The following is a 20,433-nucleotide window of genomic DNA, read 5'->3' on the forward strand; positions in this document are numbered from 1 at the left end:
TTGTAAGAATATAAATTGTTAAGAGTTTGTTTGTTTATTTTTTTGAGAGACAGAGAGTAGAGAGACCAAGGGCAGGTGGAGGGGAGCAAAGGCAGAGGGAGAAGCAGACTCCCCGCTGAGCAGGGAACCCAGCGCAGGGCTCAATTCCAGGACCCTGAGATCATGACCTGAGCTGAAGGCAGATGCTTAACAGGGGCACCTGGGTGCGCAGTCGGTTAAGAGTTTTTATTTGCTCCTGATCATTGAATCTCTATGCTTATTTCTCATCAAAGATTTACAGTTCCTCAATTGTAAATCTTTGTATATGAGTATTTTTGGTAACATTATCACCATGTTTAGGGAAGGAATTTGAAGGGAATATTTTGATCTAGTCTCAACTTCCTGCTCTTTTCAGGGAAAAAATGCTTGATGAATAATTACAGTTATATTAAAACCTTGTTTGTATTCTGACTTGAACAAACCACTGTAAAAAGAAGAAAGATTTGTTTTTAAAGCAATCTGGGAAATGTGAATGTAGCCTGTACATTAGATGACAGTGAGGAATTTTTACTGTTGTGATGTGTGATAATGGCAAAACTGTTATTTAAAAAAATCTCTGTATCAATTAGACATCATAATAAAGCTTTTATATAAGAGGTAAGACACATGATATCAAAGATATGCTTTAAGGCTCTGTACTCCTCCAAAGCTAAAACAGAGGAATCTATGAAGTTGAAAAAAAGAAATTTAATTGTCGATCATTTCTGAGTATGATTGGTAGGGGTGCCTAGTCTCTACTTTTATGTGTTACATAATTTCCAAATACAAAGTGAAAAAGTAAAACCAAATTCATCCAAAGTAGTCAAGGATCTAATTACACAATAAAAATAAATTTTGGCAGCTAGGTGAACAAGAAAAACCAGAAATTAAACTTATTTTTAAGTGTTTTCTAAAGAGTTAAATATAAATAGATGTCCCAAAATCATTTAAAACGAAGCAAAAAAAAAAAAGAAAGAAAGAAAAAGAAAAGACAATCTTAAAAGTCTCATAAAATTTATTCAGAATTAAGACCCCAGGCAAACATCAAAATAAACACGATGTGTAAGAGACAATTAGTTTCTAGGAGAACAGTCATTGCTCTCCCCTCATACACTTTCCAAGTTCAGTCACATTTGATAAGAACTTTGATGTACTCATTTGCATAGAACCACTAAATGTTAGATCAGAAGAGAAACTTAGAAATCATTCTTATTTCACCTATGTTCTATGGGATATTATTTTGAGCTACCATTACAAATTGTCAAGCCCTCAAATTTCAAGGTGAATAGATTAACAATATACTCTAATTTCGAATTATGCAAGGGACTGATATTTGTTTTAGAAACCATGCCCCTCTCTGCAAAAATAATAACCGCTAATAATAACCAACAGCGTATCCTTGAACACTTCCATCTAAGGAGCTGAAGTAATCACGAACTTTATTTTGGCCTCAGACATTTCCAAACCATACAAATCTTACAAACTATATCACTACTCTACTACCAATCATTCCTATTATTCTACAAATTAATTATGAGTTTGAATATGCTACCTTAAGACAAAATGCTTTTGACATATAATTTAGTTCCTAGCAAAGGCCAACATTTATGCTGAATATATCTAGTGTCTAATGTGGAACTCTCAAGGAGCTGGCAAACTGCTGCCTGCTGGCCGAATCTGACCGACCATCTGTTTCTGTAGAGAAAGTTTTATTGGAACACAGACACACATATTCACTTATCTGTTATCTCTGGCGGCTTCTACACTACAATGACAGAGTTGAGTAGTTAAGGGAGATAGTAGGACCATAAGCCTCCTAGGTATCATTTAGCTTTCTATAGGCAAAGTTTACTAAACTCTGGTTTAAAGCATGACTCTCAAATGCCAATGTCAGAGACATTTCCCCAAAAAACTAAGCTAATACAGAGATACAGAGAAATCCTGGCTGAGTTGCATAAATATGAGGATAATAACCATACTGATGTACATTCATAATGATGACTCTATTAGTAAATTTTGTGGGAGGTTTTTAGGTTTTCTATTACTAAGTAGAATAGTAGCACCAGCAAGTTAGCAATAATGATTATTTCTAGGAAAATATTATTTGCCCATGATTTCCAGATTTCCACCAGATTTCCATCGGTGGTAAGTCTAGAAATACAAAAACAAGTAAAATCCATAAATCCTTGAATTCTCAATCTTAAGCCTACTGCTGCCATAACTATTATTTCTGAGTCAGAGAGAAAGAGAGAGAAAATGGGATTATTTCTTGAGGATACTGTTTATGTCTAGATGGGCAAAAGAACTTGATTTCTGAGATAAAAGCAGAAGGATCAATCTCTTTAACCCTTTTCTCCTGGCCTTATCATCACTCTTTATGAGCAATCTTGAACATTATGCTTTGCTCACCGTAGTCATCTTTAAACTTCATATAGGGGTATCAAGGAAGTTTAAACACAACTGAAGATATATTTTTCATGGATCTGTTTACTCAAAGGAAATGGATGAAATCCAATGATCACAGAACTTAGGATAGACAATTTTCAAATTTCAACCTTAAAGTGTCTATGGAGTATGGGATTTCAATAACATCATGGTGGTCATAAGAAATGTGGCCAGGCCATCATGACATTGAGATCCACGAAGAGTATGATTTTATCACAGCAGAAACTTGAGTCTATTTGGGTTTTGGTATTTTTTGAGAAGACCTGTTATAACCGTTTATCAAATTGGCTATATATTACAGGGGAAAACAAGACTTCCTCTAGAAATAAAGCACCATTCAAATAGAATAAGATTCATGAAAGAAATATGAATAAGCTCCTTATAAAAAAGGTGTTTTTTTCCCCTAAAACTTTAAGGATGAGCCATGATGTCTTACAACATGTTAACAGAAACTTTCAAAGCTCATTTCATATAGGACTTGTTTAATCAGTGAGTCAATTAATACTGAGGCTACAGTCAGTCATCAATGTTTCTGTGGTAAATGAAAGAATCACAGACTTATCATAGAAGCCTTTGGCGCTAACCAGGAAAGGAACTGATGCATTAAATCTCATTCTAAATTTATATTTAGAGCCTAAGTGCAACAATCATAATGATGGCATATCTCCTAAATCTCTTCTGAAGAGATGTTTCAAAAATTATATGTTTTCCTGTACTTGGGGCAACTTCCTTAACTACTACCGTAAAAGTTCTTTTTACTACTGCAATGACCAAACTTTATGAAAAGATACAAGCTGGATTTTGCCACTTCAATGCTCTTTACAAAGAAAAATTGGTAGACGGTCAACTTTTATTCCCCCCCAAACAGAAGTAATGTGGATTTCCCAGATGCACAGAAGCCTTTTATTTTTGAAATGTGTTATAAAAATCAAGTTCTTTTTTTTTTGCAAACAAGACAGTCATGTTATTGATACATTTAAAAAATAGGTTTATCGACTGCCTAGTTTATAGGACAGATATATTCTAAATTTGCATAGCATATCTAAGCAAGGAACTGGTGATTATGGTACTAGCCAGAGGTACCTTATTTGCTCTTATATAGAAAACTTTAATTCGGAGAAATGTATTGAATTTTTTTATTAATTTTATTTTTTGAAAACATCATTTTTTGAGAAATATATGTGTGTTTAATATACTGGAGATTTTGTGGCAATACATACTTGTTGGATTTATTTCGTTTTAATCTATATTTTCTTATTAATAGTGATTGATGAAAGACTCTCTTAACAGATGAAAGATGAGACAATAGCCAAGAAAAAAGAGATGGAGACAATAAAATCTTGGAATTTATCTTGTGCTCAACTAGCACAGTTTCAACAAATGACTAAAGAGTGCTGGAGATCTTTATATATTTAAAAATGCACTGGTGACAGTGCTAATGGACTGTCAGCTGGCTGGAAATGTAGAGTCAAATCCTGGCAGCAGGAATATGAAGAAGTGAGGGGCACAGAGTTAAGCCCATCGAGCCTATCTCATATGTGAAAGATAAGATAATGTACTGTTGCACATTTTAAAAAAATGTTCAGAAACAGTCTGGATTTGAGTTATAGCTTGCTGAAGCCTACTTTTGTTTTTTTCTATCATTTTTTAAAGATTTTATTTACTTATTTGAAAGACAGTGAGAGAGAGAGAGAGCGCGTGTGCGCACGTGTGCGCATGAGTGGGGGGAGGCGCACAGGGAGAAGCAGACTCCCTAGCGAGCAGAGAGCCTAATGCAGGACTCCATCCCAGGACGCTGGGATCATGATCTGAGTGGAAGGCAGCTGTTTTATCAACTGAGCCACCCAGGTACCCCAGAAGGCTACTTTTCAAAAACAACCTGGGGCACCTGGGTGGCTCAGTAGGTTAGACAGCTGACTCTTGATCTTGACTCAGGTCATTATCCCAGGGTTCTAGAATCGAGCCCCAAGTGCAGCTCTGTGATCAGTGGGAGAGTCTACTTCAAGGTTCTCTCTCTCCCTCTATCCATTATCTCTCTAAAATAAATAAATCTTTATAAAATTCATTCTCATTAATAAAACCTGCAGAAGTTTAGTGGGCAGGTAGATGTGTTAAAAGTATAAAGTTTCTTTAATATTGTGAAATGAAAAGAAAACACTTTTTCTCTTCCATTCTGTAGTTACGTTACATATGAATTATAGAAAGATTTAGGCCAGTAATTTTTGAGAACTAAAGAACTGCCATTTGCCATACAATTAAAAACCATTATTTCAGAAAGGAAATAACCTAAAATTGGAGCTGAATTTCATAAAGCCTTCTCTCATGGCTGAGGTATGATGCATATATGCTGCAAGGAGAGAGGAGAAATTTTATCTGAGGTATGTTAGTGGCTATAGTTTTGCATGTATTTAATTTTTGTGATTTTTTACTATCAGCATATCACTGTTTTGCCATTTATTACAATCAACAAAACATTCAAATGACCACCACCTTCTAATAACTAGCTGGACTGCTAGAAATCACAGACAGCACCAACTAATTTTATCACTAAGCAAAATAGCAAATAGCAAAATTGCTGGATTTTAAGAAACAAAAATATGAATATTTCATGACAGTAGCAGTCTATAAGATACTACTCCACTAATGCTAAGTTGTGTCAAATGAATAAACATTGGTGATGCTGACAAGTCGATACGTATCTACCTGCCAAGCACCTGAGATACCAGAGAATAGAGTGTTGCAGATAGACAAAAAGTTTGTCAATACTCTGAAATTTTCATTTTAACCACTTGTGTAAACCTCTTTCTTTACCAAAGTATTCACCATCACTGCTAGGGAGCTATGAAATTGATTGGATTAATGCCTCCCTTTCCCACCTTTTTGGTGACTGTGCTAATGGACTGTCAGACGGCTGGGCTGAAGTGAATCCTGGCAGCAGAAATATGAAGGAGAAGTGAGGGGCACAGAGTTAAACCTATTAAGTTATCTGTGTGTGTGTGTGTTTTTTTTTTAAATAATTGAGAAGTGAATGTAATGAGCTTTTGCTTAATTTGGGACATCCTCAATTTTTATCACCTGGATTGTATACCTCATTTACAAAACAAGTATCAGCGGAACAGGAGCAATTCTCTTGGCACTTTAACTGTCTAAATATAACCCACTAATCTTAGTATTTACCTGAAAAGGGTATGTTACAGGGAAAAGCCATTGATTAGCTCTAGAAATCTTCATTAAAGGATTGTCAACACATTCTCAGTTCTTGTGTCAAAAGTAGAATTTCTTTAAGCTCTAACTACATTCTTTGGCAAAGCTTAGTAGGCAGATGCCAAGTCTACATTTGATTCCTATAACTGGAAAAATTACACAGAAAAACACTGCTTCCATTTATCTTGATCAAATATCACTCATTTTTGACAAAATAATCATCTTATCCAAAAGAGAAGGTAAAGGACATTGAGAGACCTGTTAGAAATTAGAATTTTAAATAAAAGTAGCTTCAACAACAGGACACACTAATAAGGAGTATTAAGGACAATACCCCAAATAGCCATCATTGAAGATGTATGGAACTAATTTGATCACATCAAGTAAGTTCTGCTAGGGCAGGCTAATGAACTCGCAGAGTATTGGGTTTGGGACTGCTGAAAGCTGGTGGCACAGGGGCTCCAAAATATAGGATATATAAGAAGTGAAGAATGTTTAGCCTATAGAATTTAAGAATGGCATCAATTTTATAATAAGAATTCTGTCTGGGTGCAGGGTGACCATGCAATTATTAACAAAATAAAGTGAGTCAGTTTTTCCTGGACAATTGCTTTTCCAGAATTGCTCTGGACCCTGCAATGACTTTGAACTCATTAGGTCTGTTTCCACATCTGCTATTTCTTTTGGGGAGTTACTTCTTGTCTTAACCTTTTCATTCTCCACTTAACTGACAGATTACTGCTAACCCCCCCAGATTACCGAACCTTTGGTGATCTTCTTCTTCTTTGGTCCCAGGAGCTGCCACTGACATTACCTTGCCCACTGTTATCTGCTTCATAGCTGTTTCCATCATTCCACCACGCAGCCCTGCTCCTCTGCCTAGTATGAGTATTTATGATCAATGGCTATACTGTTATACATCACTCTAGCCAACTTTACATAGTTAATTGTATTCTATCTTCAGTTCAAAGTTAGGTTGTCAACAGCCATTGCTTCTTAAAAGTCAGTGTAGTAAATATCTTCCTGTCCTATTCTGTCTTCTTGCTCATGTCAGTTTAGTGCATTGTCAGCAAAGCCTTCTGAATTTGGTACCACAGGGGAAGATGAACACTGGAGATGTCATGAGGTTCTCAGTGACTAAAATCTATCTCAGTTTAGTGGGGTTCAGAGTGGAAAAAAAGAAATAGATGAATGGCAGCTTCAGTCCAGCAAGGGCAGGTATGGGAGAGATAAGCAACTCAGAATGAGCCCTGGCCATTATGTGGGACTGGACAGAGAAAGGCCACGGTCATTATCACCGTAAATAGCCAAGACACAACGAATCATGCAAATATAACTGTGATAAGCAAAACTTAACTCTTTGACAAATTAGGATCATTAAGCTTCAGATCCAGGAGGAAGATTTAAAAAAATGATGTAACGCCAAGGATACATCCAATACAGTTGCACTAAAAATGCTCTTGCCCAGTTGGAGAAAGCCTTACTCTCTCATCATTTCCAAAGATCTACACATGTATACATATATATAATAATATATATGAAAGAAAATTAATATGTATATTATAAATATATATAAATTTGTATATAAAAGATAAATTTCATTTGGGATTAGTCTGGTGTTTGGGGGCTCCAATATCCCATGGGTATGCTGGGTCATAAATTATCTATACCATCCTGATAAAACACAAAAGTATTCCTTGAATTATAAAGGACCCCATTCTCAGTGATCTAGTCAGGTTCTGAGCTGAGAGTGGAGGGTCATTTACTGGTACTCGTCCCCATGCTTTTTCTAGAGTACTCAAACTTTTAATTATAATCTTATTCTCACAAACACAGCAACATCAGGAAAATAAGGCACAGCATATTTAGTAATCTTGATTGGCTGAAGATACAGATATTTTTATATGTTATTTATTTATTTATTTATTTTTTACATCTGGTACAACCACATTTACAAAGAGAAGAAAATGTGTTCTCCTTCATCTGGGACTAATGGTAGAACCAAAAATGTACTGGGACTCAGGCTTCAAAGTGAACACAGTAAAAACTGTTTCTGTATAGATCTATTCTTGTTTTACCCGCTTTTCTTTGTTTAGAGCAATTGATTTTGAATTAGTTTTAAACAAATTATCTTTTAAAATATATTTTAATAATATAAAAGGGGTTCTTTCTGGCATTGTGACCCAGCAATGTTATGGGCAGAATCATAGGATTTACAACAGAATAGTCAGGCATTTGTTCCTACTCAGATCCCTGCTCTGGACATTCTTGAAAGTAGCAGTAACTTCAATATTATTGTCAAAAATATGTTCTCCAAGCTCTCTCAAATAAACAAGGAAGGATCAGAGTATTCTACATATCATGAATAATTTGGAAATGGCAAGTTCAGGAATAGCTAATGTTAAGATCTATCGTTAACTATTGTCTGGGGAGCAGAGAGGGATTACTGGTTAGACATGCCTACCCATTAACTTCAACACTGTAGTTGACCCATTAACTTCAACACTGTATTTTCTTATTTTACTGACACTACTCCATAGCTAGAAGTGAAGTGTTAATGTATTACACCTCGTTGAGCATAAAGAGCATCCACATGGTATTTCAACGTCTGTTTTAAAAGTATACCCTCTTACCTCTATCAAGCACTGTTGTAGCCAAATATTAAGAAAGCAGCCTGTGGATTGGACATTTTCCTTCTGTTCGGATTTACTTTTAAAGGTTAACAGCTTAGCTAAATTTACCATCCCAAGAAAGTCCTTACGAAGTATGAAGAATGGCTTGGAGCATAGAACACTTAGTTATAAGAATAAAAATCTCTGTAGAACAGAAATTGAATGGAGAGTTTCTTCCCAACATCAGACTTTCAGAAAACCTTAATGATTGAAAATGGGGGATTTATATGGAAATCATTAGGATACTTTGAACTCAGTATTATGAAACTTCCAGAGATTTGTTCTTGAAAATACCTCACACAATCTACTATGATATATGAAGGTCAACTAATTTACCAATTTCTTAGACTCTTAAAGTTAGAAATTCACAGATTATCAAACTGAATTTCTCTCTTGATTCAAAAATGCCTCCTGCCTTTTTGAAAGAGAAGCATTTTTCCTCTTTTTGGCCATGGCTAATGTTTTCTATTTTGGAACATCCTAAGTAATTTAAAGTTGTTCCTCACATTGTGCCAAAACTCACCATCTCTACTCCTGTCCACAGGAACAATGCAGCACTGGTGTTTTCTCTCCTCCATATGACAATTTAAATATTTAAGCCAACTCCCTTATTGTTCATAACATCATTTCGCATATCCCATAAATTATAGAGACTTCCCCCTTTTGATTACTGTGCTAGGGACACACGCTAGTTGGTCAGTGTCCTTCTTTACAAGTTCTACATATTATTAGCCCAAAAATAATCTTACAATTAACAAAACCACCATCAGTTTTTCATTTATACTGTTACCATGGCAAGTCCTCATGACTTTTCATTTGAGAAGTTATTTAATTGTGAACATTTATATCTGTTACATTTAATTGTCATCACCTACCTTATCCACAAGTCTCTGCTGACTCTGGATCATGTGATTCCAATTCCTGACCACAATCAATTGGACTGAGGGCAGTTCCAGACATACCTACCCGAAAACAGTCTTTTTACGAAGTATTCAAGGACAGGTCTCTTTGGTGACCTATATCAAAAAGATGAGAAGAGCTGCTTAGTCATCTTTGGAATTAAAACAAGGACAGTATATCTCAGAGTATGATATGAGTATCAATGGCAGCACTCAAAATTAGTTTAGGTGGTATATATACAATTTAAACAAAGAATGTTAAGCACATTTGCTTATGCATGTATTAGTAAAAATAAGCACAGCAAACCCATTATTTTATAGACAGTGATTGCTTGGACCAAGTTAAGAAAAAAAAAGGAATCAATTTAAAGCTGGTCAAAAGAAAAAAAAATACTGATAAAAGAGCCCTAATAAAAAACAAATGAATGGAATATATTTTGAAGCTAATTCCCTTGAGACCAGTCTTACTACAAAATATATCTAGCCACCCTTCCCAATAATATAGACATTCAAATGTTACAATCATGTGTTCCATATCTTCTTTAAGTCACTGATAAATTGGGGAATGAGATTTATAGCAAGAAAAAAAAAAAGGAAACCAACAATTATTGGTACATATTTTCTTTAGACAAAGTCCCATTCCTTAACAGATTAACTTCAGCAAAGCCTCCCCAATCTACCATCTGTTAGACTTCCTAATTCGATGTCTGTGTTACCATGGCTGTTTCTTTTTTCAATTCCCCCTTTTTGGAGTTTTAGAATCATGTCTATTTTGTTGGCTCTCCAGGAGTCTATGAATATATGTGCATAGTTTCTGCAGTAGAGTGCTATTATGTTTTAATCAAACAAAAGATTGTAGTTGAAATTTTGTTATCACTATACAACTGATTTCTTCATACAAAGGAGATAGGTAAAGATGAAGAAAGAAATATCAAAAGACCTAGGAAGGTGAATCCTTGGTGAATCATTGACATCAGGAAAGACAATAAACACCCAGTCATGGTCCTTATAAAAAATCAAACTCCATCACCTTTCTGTGATGAAGAAATGTGGAACAAAGTAAAGAAATAGGCTTAGGACGAGGCAGATGTGGAGTTCAAGTACAGCTCCTCCAGTTACTACCTAAATAACCTGAAGCATATCATGTGCCATTCTGGTCTATAAAACGGGGACCTGCTTGTCAAGTGCCAGGGGCAAAGTAAATCCATCCGGTAACTACTATCAACAACACCATATTATTCTTAATTCAGAAAAATGTTGATGTCAGATTTTGAGAATAAACTTTCATGACTCATAGAAAGCATTATTTTTTACTAGCATTCCTTCTCAATAATCAAAAAGACAAAAACACTGTATCAGTAGAATTCACTTTGTGATAAAGCTTATGAATGCTCCAAAAGTTAAAGAATTCTAGTGTGTTCTATTTCATTGTTTCCATATATAAATAACTATACTTTGTATTCTTATTAGTTCATTAATACTGGAGTTCTTATTTCTATCTGAAAAAAAAAATTCTTCAATCTGAAAAAGACTACTTGTTAAAAAAAACCATTACCCTGGTAAAAACTTACTGCCATTAAAATGAGATTAATTAAAATTGTTGTAATTCTGATTGATAGGAATTCATAGTTACAAAATATAAGCTATAGATACCTAAGGTAATCTTTTTGAGTATAATATACATTCGGACTAGTTTTATTTCTCTCCAATTAAATCTAAATCTCTTTACGGCATTTAGTCTAAGATATCTGAATGAAAATTGTTTGCCTTTTTATTTTAATAATTTTCACCATTAGTCTCTACCTATATGCAATTTTAGAGTTAACATCAATGAAATAATTTATACTCAAAGGCACTTAGAAAGGGAAAATATGCAGCAATAAGATTTTAATTCGTGTTCCTTGTAGGCTAATACACAAGGAAAATTTGATAAAGAGAATGACAGAGTAAAATATGGTATTGTTTCAAATATAGAAACAGAACTGGATTTTTTTAAAGGTTTCCTTCTAATTAGATATTGTCACTACAGTAGACAAGTTAAGTTTAAAGTGTGTCCCTCTGCAGAGCAGGAGTGTGAAATGGAAGCACAATTTCAGGGGAATGCGATATAATTAGAAAATCCTTGGTGAATCACTGACATCAGGAAAGACATTAAAAACCCAGTCATGGCCCTTTTTAAAAAATCAAACTCCATTAAATGGAAACCCTGAGAAAAATCAGTGAACTCAGTCACACAGGTAAAATAAGGAGATAGAAGTGGTCAATACTTCACAGCCCTGTGTGCTCAGCTGTCTATGATTTGTTTTAGGAACAGTGACCCTGGTGGCAGGAAGTGGAAAGCTGGATACCCCTGCGTATATATTCCTTACTGTGTGGTATTCAACAGGTACCGGCAGCTCCACAACCAGAAGCCACACTTGAGGATGGATTACTACTCACACAATGCAGGTGACTTACACTACCCCTATAAAGGACATAGAGTACGTATCATGTGCATAGTACAGGGAACAGACGATACCGAGTATACAGAATATAGCGTATAGAGTGTAAGTAATCCAACCATGTGAAAACACAAACTGTTAAGTCATCTCAGACTATCCCACTTCTCTGCTTGAAATTCCTCAGTGATTTATCTCACTCAAAAAGAAGTCCAAGTTCTTCCAATGATCTCCGAAGGTACAGTAGGCTGCTTCTTAGCTTCTCTGATCTCCTCTCCCACCATTCTTCCCCTTGATTGTTCTGTTTCAGCCACACTGGCATTATTCTGCAAACTCACGAGAGGAGCTAGCGCCTTAGGACCTTCCCATGTGTTTTCCCTTGCACCTGGAATGCTGCTTTTCCCAGACAGCCATGTGGCTTGTTTCCTTACCTCAGGTTTCTGCTCCAGCGTAACCTAACCAGCTTGGTCACCTCACCAAAACTTAAACAGCCCATTGCCCGATTTCCTCCTTTTCTTGCTTCACTTCTCTCCATGGCACTTATCACTTCCAACATACTATATATTTTACATATTTAATCTGTTTATTGAATGTCTTTCCCCCACCAGAATTAAAGCTTTATCGTGGCATGGATGCCTACGAGAGAAACTGGAACAAGTTAAGTGCTCAATAAATACCTGTAGATAAGTAATTGAAGAATGAATGGATAAAAGTATTCATTTATCCTTTAATCACATCTCCTACTATAGGAAACACAGAGTGCTAGTTTTTGTCTTTTTGGTTTTTTTACAGATTTTATTTATTTGACAGAGAGAGAGACAGCCAGTGAGAGAGGGAACACAAGCAGGGGGAGTGGGAGAAGAAGACGCAGACTCCCAGCAGAGCATGGAGCCCAACGTGGGGCTCGATCCCAGGACCCAGGGATCACGCGCTGAGCCAAAGGCAGACACTTAACGACTGAGCCACCCAGGCACCCCAGCTTTTTTTTTTTTTTTTTTAATAAGAAATGATTAAGACATGGACTCTTTCTTCAAAATACTTATGACCCAGTAGAAGAAACTAATTATCTTTATAAATAACATAAATATGATATAAAGAATGGTAAGTATTTGAAGGCCGATGAGGTCAACAAGACAGAAAAAACATATTGCATCCAGCTAAAGAAATTAGGGAAGCTTCATGGAAGAGATTACATTTGAGATGGTTTTGAAAAATAAAGAGGATTTAAGTATGTCCATATAAATGGGTGGGGAAAATAGAAGACTATAAACAAAGTCTCCAATCAATGTGGTCATGGAGCATAAGTAACATTAAACTTCACTGCTTAGCTGCAACATTAGATATACAAAGACAAACACAGAAAGAAGACTGGAAAAGGTAGTCAAACTCTGAACATTCCCATTAGAGATGTGTCATTTTAATAATATTTATTGCTACTTGAATATAATTGCTTTGATCCTTGCTTGGAACTTGGACTTTATTCTTATGCTTTGTCTTAATTACTTTTGAAGTTTTACTTTCTTCTGGGAAAGAGTTTGGCAATTGGTAAGAAGTCCAATGTTTTCTGGGGTCCTTGGCTCAGCTACGAACTCCCCTTCTATCTCTTCTCTTTCTTAGATCCTCTGTCTGATGAATCAAGGTGCCAAGCTGTGTTCTGCATCCCTAGATGCTCAAAATCTTACCTGCTATCATGGCCCTTTGAGGCAGGTGAAAGTAGTCAGCATCAGAGAGATAGTTTTGTAGGGAACTGGTAACCAAGAGAAATTAGATCCAAACTAAGATCCATTTATGACTAACTCTGCTTTGGGTCATGCTTTGGGTAGTTTTAATTTTTATTTTTAAAAAATTTTTTTAGGTCTCCTTTACTTTTCTCTCTAAAGGGTAAATGATGTATTAAAATCACGTTATTAGCATTATTTATTATATCCTAATCACTTATAATAACAAATTATTTACTTAAAAGGCTTATTTTTAAAACATTTCTATTTTTGCCCCTTATCTTTATTTCTTAATTAGAGCTAAACTGGAATGCAACTTTTAAATTTTTCACTCCCCCTCACAGGTCTTCATTTTTCTTTTTGCTTTATCTCATCTGGTCATTTTAAAATCTTGTCAGTCCCAGGCCTTTTTCCTTGCTTTGAATCCTTTTTTAAGACCTTTATGTATTTAAATGTCTTACTAGGAAACTTTTAGTTCCCCCCCCACACACACACCTTTTTACACCTGTAACTTTAACCCTGTACGTTGTTTCAATAGTCATCTTATTTTTGCTATTCTCTTTCCTTCCTTTTACCTTTTAAGGATCTTGTGAAAAGATTTTTTTAATACAGGTTAACAAGAAGTTCAAATGCAAAGCTGGAAACATTAATAAAAATCAGAACTGTGCATACATGTGATAAGAGGCTTTCTTAGCTTTCTGCACACCACATCCCCATCCCTATCCCTACCCCTCACACCTCTACCCATCATACTACTTCTCATTCAGCAGGGAGGGAGAGTGTCCCCAAACATTTACAGGGAGAAAATCAGGGGACTCATGATTTAATTCTCCCAAGTGTTACAAGCAGCCTTCCCTCCCAACCACACACACACACACACACACACACACACACACACACACACTCAGTGATTAATTTTTTTGGGCTACATTGCACCTTCACACCATTCCATCCTACCCTTGCATGAGGAAAACCTATTTTCTCATCCATGGTCTCTGATACAGATAGCCCCATACTGCATATTTAGCAAACCATGTTGACATTTTTTTTATGCTGTTAGGAGGGGATATCATGAGTAAAGTCATATCAGAGAAAAGACCTTTAATTGCCTTACTCAGATGATGGACCCAATGGTATTGCAACTCCTAATAGACATCCAGGGAAGGAGAAACAGGAGAGATTCCTTATCCAGATATCTTGCACTAATTTTTAACTAGCATGCCTTTTGTATGTTCTTACCCTCTTTTTGTCCTCACAGTGAGGATCAAGGAAAATCCCCTTTAAATTACAAAATAAACTGTGGTCAGATGTGTCCCTTTTCATGTGGTGCCTTTCCCTTCACAGGGGCTCCTGCGCATCTCAGACCAGCCCAAAGATTATACGTGAGCAGAGGTGACCAACTCCACTGAGCCTCAGAGCACAGTTCACGCCTATCTTTTAAGGCCATGCTCCTGGGAAAATACAGGAAATTATTCTGGGGAGACTTGATTTCTTAAATGCAATGTAATAAAAATTTAGATGGAAGTCATTTTGACAGTGTTTCTGATTTTGTATCATTTTGACCTGGTAGATCTCCTGTTCAGTCTCTTCCCTAGTTGAGAGGCGTTAGTGGCAATTCCCCCAGATGACTGCACTTTCCCCTCAATTTCAAGATGTTCTCCCTCTCTCTTCAGCTCTCTGGCTGAGAATCTGATCTACTTGCTACCCTCACTCACTGTTCCATTGTTGGTCATCCCTCAGTTTATTTTTTTACTTTTTTACTGCTAAGTCTCACTCCCCACTGACAAATTGGCCTAGAAGGACTTCACATACACACTGCACCTGAACAGAAATGACCTAATGGGTTCAGAAATACCAGCGTGGGAACAAGCCTTTGTGGCAGTTGAAAAGTCATGTACTGGGACCTAAAAGGCAGTTCTAAAAATCTCGTAGACTTGAAAGGGTTTGCCCCACAATGACAGAATGCATATTTAAAAGGCAGGCCCTGGGGCGCCTGGGTGGCACAGCGGTTAAGCGTCTGCCTTCAGCTCAGGGTGTGATCCAGGCGTTATGGGATCGAGCCCCACATCGGGCTCCTCTGCTATGAGCCTGCTTCTTCCTCTCCCGCTGCCCCTGCTTGTGTTCCCTCTCTCGCTGGCTATCTCTATCTCTGTCAAATAAATAAATAAAATCTTAAAAAAAATAAATAAAAAATAAAAGGCAGGCCCCTTTTATTTTGATACACCTGAGGGGACTTTTTTTTCTCTTTTTAACCATTGTAGGTCTCTAAGGAAACTCATTTTGAATAACTTTAGCACAATTGAGAGGGATTTCACATAGTTCTAGGCCTCTAAGATCAAATGATTGAAAGGAGTATCAGGAATTTACATAGACTGGAACCTAAGATTCTAAAAGATAGAGTAAAGCATCTTTTCCCCAAAATGTCTGTAATAGGAGTTTTAATGGTTCAGTTCAAAAGATAGCTCTGAAGAAACAGACGAGGGAGGCAGGCAGGAAAACCTAAAACTTCTCTGAGTGTATTTTAATATGGAAGATTTTTAATTTCTTCATTTTTTTGGTTCTCATTTTAATTTCTCCATTATAATTTCCCTAAGAAGCATATGAAATTTTCAGGTACTAATATGGTACTAAAATGCGTACATTTTGTTTTTATTATGTTAATTTTATATGTTTAGCACCCCCTCATTATTAATCCACTTAATTTCACCCTTCTCTGCCCTAATATGCTTCCAGTACCTACTCCCCTCTTTGAAAAGCCTGTATTTTCATCCTTGCTTGTGACAGAAGGGTGAGCACCTGTCACTAACCAATGTCGTTAAAAAAACAAAACGGTCTATAACATCCGTTCCCCAATATTGCACCTCAACGTTCTCCCAGTACCTGGAGGAGGAGAAGTGCTTTGACCAGTGTCACTGACGGATGGGTTGTCAGGGTCAGGCTTCAGCAAGATTCACCAGCTTCTGACTTTCTTCTGCCCTGAGTGCTCCCCAGTTTGTCTCAGGGGCACCGCAGCCCTGCTGTGAAGACCCACTCACTTCCAGTGTCCATGTCTCTCTGATGATCACTCTGAAGCCCGAAATGGGCCTGTGCCCGGCAGGAGGCGATTTCCTAGAAATCAGCCAAGATTTATTTTGTTTCCTTTCATCACTTGACTCCTGGTGAAGCCCCTGGTGGGAAATTTTCGAGGCTGCCACCGGAATCTATAGCTCAAGGAGGACAACTGCACTTTGTAATTGGAAACTTCATCTCAGCTTTGGATTTAAAATTTAACACAAGAGAGTGTCTCAAAGTCAGAAGCAAAAAAATTGGGAGATGGGGAATCTTCTGTCATTTACATATTCTCTCCCAACATATGGCAGCATCAGTAGATGCCAACGGCAGTCACTCTTAATTAAAAAAATTAGATGGTAGATATACAGAAGTATGAAGGCTTTTCTCTAAGCTCTTTTACATTATTCAACTCTGTCCATATGTCCACTAAAGAAAAAAAACAGTAAAAAAAAAAAAAAAAAAGTGAGAGAGAGAGGGCCACAGAAAGCCCAGAGATTGGAAGGTTTTGTTTTCTTAATATATTAAAACTCTATATGAACAAATTTGTATAAAAGTCTGCAACCTGATAGGACAGCGGTAATTTCAGCTCACTCCACTCAAACAAATATATATATTTCAGAACCCATTCATTTTCCATCTGTGATAATTTGAGTATTGCTGGGATTATCTTCCTCTTATGGTCTCTCGAAACAAACTGGATTCACAAAGAAAATACATCATATAAAAAGAATGTATAGCCAATTTATAAAACAAACCACTTTCAATCATGTTTTTTTAAACAATTGATATGTTAATTATCAGTCTGTTTAATTATATTGATTAAAACAGAACCTCTAACCAGCAAGCATTTTCCCAGTATAGTTTAGATCGACTGTACTAGAAAATTAACACAGTATTTCAAATAAAATACTCCACCAATTGAAAATTCACTGATTTATTCTATTTCTTCCCTGAATCAGGCTTTACGGGTTTACTTGAAATTGCTGGAACTTTGTGACTCTGTTGCCTGATGTCTTCCAAAAGTTCTGAGAAATTATTATCTTCGCGAATATTTCTTTTGCCTTAGGTCTTCTCTCTTTTCTGGGATTCCAACTAAATACATAATAAACCTTACTCCATCCTGTGTCTCTCACCCTCTATCTTGTTTCTTCAGCTTCACTAGATGGTTTCTTTGGACTTATTTTCTGATTCCTGAATTGTCTCTTCCTGTGTGTCTTGTAGGTCTTTAAACAAACTTCCTGAGTTCTTAATTCTGGTAACTAGTTTTCAGTTTCAGAATTCCTAGTCGATTCTTTTCTTTAAAATCACAACGTTATGGGGTGCTGCGTGGCTCAGTCAGTTAAGAGGCCAACTTTTGATTTTGGCTCAGGTCGTGATCTCAGGGTCCTGGGATCCGGCTGCATCGCACTCCAGACTCAGCGGGGAGTCAGCTTGGGCATTCTCTCTCTCCCTCTCCCTCTGACCCTCCCCCTGCATGCTCTCTCTCTCAAATAAATCTTTAAAAAAATAAAATAAAATAAAATTATAACGTCACGTTACATAGTTTCCAAATCCTTGACAACATGTTTAGGTCCAGCTTTTATTTCCATGAGCACAGGGAACATATTTTTCCCTAATCTGAGCATAGGATTTCCACTATGTGACATTTCTATGGGTCTTTGCCATGTCTTTCGTAGTGGTTCTCTTTCATGTTGTCTCTTCCCCATGTCCCTCGTTATCTTTGTGTGCCAGGCATAGCATTTAAAAATTTGCTAGAAGTAATTTGAGGCCTAAAATATTATCTTCCAGAGAGAATTTTCATTCACCTCCACAGCTTTCCTGGATCACCTGAGTCCAATTCTTCTGGGCCACGTCCATGACGTGACATGGGGCAGCAATCTGTTCCAAGATGGTTTAATTCTGCCTCAATCCGGATCCCTGCTTTGGTTCTCAAATTTAATTCAGGGACATTTATCCAGGGACCTTGCCTTTAGGGAGCCCTGGACTCTAAGCTTTGTCTCTGAAGTCCTGAAACTCTGTCAAAGACTGATCATCTCCTCTGGATTAGGAAATGCTCCTGGGCCAACGCAATTCCAAATCCCAGGCCCAGCTCTCTCGATTCTTTCTTATGTTGGTTCAGTTACTCCTCACTATCTTGTTAACTATTTGATGTGTAGAAAGTTGTTTTAGTTCATCTTTATTTTTGAATTATAATCAGCAAGAGGGTTGGCTCAAATTACTCAGTCTGACACTATCACAAACAGAAGGGTTTTTCTGATTACTCTTACCCAGGCAGTTTTTAGAACATACCAAATGACTGTGCTGATACGCATATATAACCACATTATTTTTTCTGCTGGGAATGAAGACGAGGTAGAACCACCAGAAATTTTCCCATCGATCCCAAATCTGTCCCATCGATCCTAACAGGTAAATGACCTAATAGCTACGTGCAATGATTTCCCCATATTTCAGAAAGAATATTTTATCTTTTTCAGGAGAGAGAATGAATAAAATTAACTAAAACTGTAAGTTTGTGCATTAGGAACAGAAGAGTACCACAGAGAGAAATGTGATTACTTTCCAAGTGGGAGAAATATCTTACATGAAATAAGAGTATAAAATATTTCTCATCTCCTTTTTGGAGTGCAATTTTCTGGCATTCTCTCCTCTCCTCAAATTCAGGTGATAACCTTATCTCACATCTCATGGAGAACACAGATGAAATCAGGTTTGAAGGCCTCCATGTTTCCTCTGTCTTATCGCCTACCCTCCTGCATCTGTACCCACACGTCCACCTTGTCACCTGCTGTTAAGATGGATGAAGTGTCTCTGCAGGAATCCATCAAAATTCTAGAGGAGAACATAGGCAGCAACCTCTACGACATCGGCCAAAGCAACCTTTTTCATGATACATCCCCAAAGGCAAGAGAAACAAAAGATAAAATGAATTTATGGGACTTCATCAAGATTAAAAGTTACTGCACAGCCAAGGAAACAGTCAGAAAAACTAAGAGGCAGCCCATGGAATGGGAGAAGATATTTGCAAATGACACTACAGATAAAGGACTGGTATCCAAGATCTACAAAGAACTTCTCAAACTCAATACACGAGAAACAAATAAACAAATCAAAAAATGGGCAGAAGATATGAACAGACACTTTTCCAATGAAGACATACAAATGGCTAACAGACACATGAAAAAATGTTCAAAATCATTAGCCATCAAGGAAATTCAAATCAAAACCACACTGAGATACCACCTTACGCCAGTTAGAATGGCAAAAATAGACAAGGCAAGAAACAACAATTGTTGGAGAGGATGTGGAGAAAGGGGATCCCTCCTACATTGTTGGTGGGAATGCAAGTTGGTACAGCCACTCTGGAAAACAGTGTGGAGGTCCCTTAAAAAGTTAAAAATTGAGCTACCCTATGATCCAGCCATTGCGCTACTGGGTGTTTACCCCAAAGATACAGACGTAGCGAAGAGAAGGGCCATATGCACCCCAATGTTCATAGCAGCAATGTCCACAATAGCTAAATCATGGAAGGAGCCGAGATGCCCTTCAACAGATGACTGGATTAAGAAGTTGTGGTCCATATATACAATGGAATATTACTCAGCAATCAGAAAGAACGAGTTCTCAACATTTGCTACAACATGGATGGCACTGGAGGAGATAATGCTAAGTGAAATAAGTCAAGCAGAGAAAGACAACTATCATATGATTTCTCTCATCTATGGAACATAAGAACTAGAATGATCAGTAGGGGAAGAAAGGGATAAAGAAAGGGGGGGTAATCAGAAGCGGGAATGAAACATGAGAGACTATGGACTATGAGAAACAAACTGAGGGCTACAGAGGGGAGGGGGTGGGGGAATGGGATAGACCGGTGATGGGTAGAAGGAGGGCACGTATTGCATGGTGCACTGGGTGTTATACACAACTAATGAATCATCGAGCCTTACATCGAAAACCGGGGATGTACTGTATGGTGACTAACATA

The 20,433-nt window shown here is 37.0% G+C and overlaps 1 long non-coding RNA gene across 1 annotated transcript in view; it reads right to left on the minus strand.

Annotated features, from left to right (window-relative positions):
- Positions 1-20,433, minus strand: part of LOC123002097 (uncharacterized) — a 220,737-nt gene that overhangs the window by 168,573 nt on the left and 31,731 nt on the right. The window contains exon 2 of the long non-coding RNA XR_006411646.3: positions 9,215-9,355. This is a non-coding gene — a long non-coding RNA (uncharacterized LOC123002097). The remainder of the gene's footprint in view (positions 1-9,214; positions 9,356-20,433) is intronic.

The sequence above is a fragment of the Ursus arctos genome, unplaced genomic scaffold (assembly GCF_023065955.2).
Source record: "Ursus arctos isolate Adak ecotype North America unplaced genomic scaffold, UrsArc2.0 scaffold_8, whole genome shotgun sequence".
Taxonomy (NCBI): domain Eukaryota; kingdom Metazoa; phylum Chordata; class Mammalia; order Carnivora; family Ursidae; genus Ursus; species Ursus arctos.